This window comes from Cyprinodon variegatus, unplaced genomic scaffold, assembly GCF_000732505.1.
Source record: "Cyprinodon variegatus isolate N-32 unplaced genomic scaffold, C_variegatus-1.0 Scaffold1937, whole genome shotgun sequence".
In the NCBI taxonomy this organism is placed as follows: domain Eukaryota; kingdom Metazoa; phylum Chordata; class Actinopteri; order Cyprinodontiformes; family Cyprinodontidae; genus Cyprinodon; species Cyprinodon variegatus.
Genome location: NW_015152390.1, coordinates 49,104 through 50,815, shown reverse-complemented (window position 1 = coordinate 50,815; position 1,712 = coordinate 49,104).

Sequence of the window (1,712 nt, the reverse complement as noted above, 5' to 3'; positions counted from 1 at the left end):
TTTTTCTGTGAGTTGGTAAACCCTGTCAGCAGCAGCTCCAGTGAAACAGTGGAAAACCCCTTTATCAAAGGTGAGAGGAAAACATTCCCATCTATTCTATATCTTTTCACCTTCAGCTTTCAAAGAAACATGACTTTCAGGAAGTAAATAAAAGAAAAACTATTCAAATTCCATAAAATTATTCTTGTATACTTTTAAAAAAAATAAAGCAATATTAATGCATATTGGATGTGAAATATTTTGACCCAAAAAAAGATGCTTGTCTAAAACAGTTCCCTAGTTTCACAATTTTTCAGAAAATATTTATGGAAGTTTGACCTTAGCTAATGAGTTAAAAAAAAGTTAAATAGTTGAAATTTATGTTCAGATTGTTAAAAGCAGAGCGACACTTTTATGAGAACATCTTAAAGATCCAGAAAAGTTCTTGGAAAACATGAGCTATTAGATTTCTGATAAATTTCAGGGAAAGTCGATTATAAAACTTCTTATATCCTATTTGAAGCTGTGAATCAGCTGGAATATACTCCAAGTAGTAGATTAAGATGATTATTTAGGTTCAAAATGTTGTTTTGAATTGATGAATAAAGTTAATGAATTTGCTCAAAACAAGATATTTCAGACTTTGCAACAATCAGCAGATGATCTTTGGTATTTTAAGCTAAAAACTCTCCTCCATCGCCTTAATTTGAGTTTTTTGATGCAAAGATTTATTGTTCATCAGAACTTTTAAATTTAGAAGAGTGGAATGATTATTGTTTCCTTCTGTTTTGTAGATCAGCAGATATGATAGAAAGGGTTAAACATTACAGCTGCTCAGAAACAGAAAAAGTTCACATGAAGGAGTATAAATGTTATTGTTTTTCATTCACAGCTGATCTGATCTATGGAAAAGTTGGTGGCTCCATTGTTCTGAATCCAGGTCAGATTTCAGAGCCTATTGAGACAGTAAAATGGAGGTACAAATCAAACTCTGTCTGGAAGAAAAATTTGAAGGACATTAATCATAAAAGTTTCCAAGGTCAGTTGACTTGTTGACCAGAATGTGTTTTAAAACCCAAGAACCTGCAGATTTTCATCATCCATGATGTCTTTATCTGGATCCTGCTTCCAGGTCGCTGTGACTTTGATAAAACAAGTGGAAGTTTGACCATCAACAGTCTGACTCTAGAGGACAGCGGCAGCTACATTGTTGAGATCAACAACAAAGTTCTGGTGAAGAAGGAACTCCAGGTTATCAGTGAGTCTCTCAGAGATGAGAGGAAAACATTCCCATCTACGTATGCTTTATTTATGTTTTTCACCTTCAGCCAAAAAAACAGCAACTTCATAGGTTGGCATTATCTGATATACAGAGAAGTTAACATGTTTTTACCTCCTAAAACATTTATTTTTCTATACTCTTTTCATCCCACTTATATTTTCCAGATCATCAAATAAATGTTAAATATCAGACAAAAATTCCGTAAAAATTCAAAAAATATCCACTGGACTTGGTTTTCAAGATTTGAAGACGTTTCGCCACCTCTCCAGGAAGCTTTCTCAATTCAAATGTCTGGATCCGCAGTGAGTTTGAGTCTTATATAGACAACGCCTTGTATCGCTTGGAAACATGCAATGGTAACCGATGAATGGGTCGTTAGTTCCATCGTTAGCCTGTAATATCTGAACCTGTCTATGATTCTAGGGGTCGGTCGTTAAAGAGGGGCGTGAAG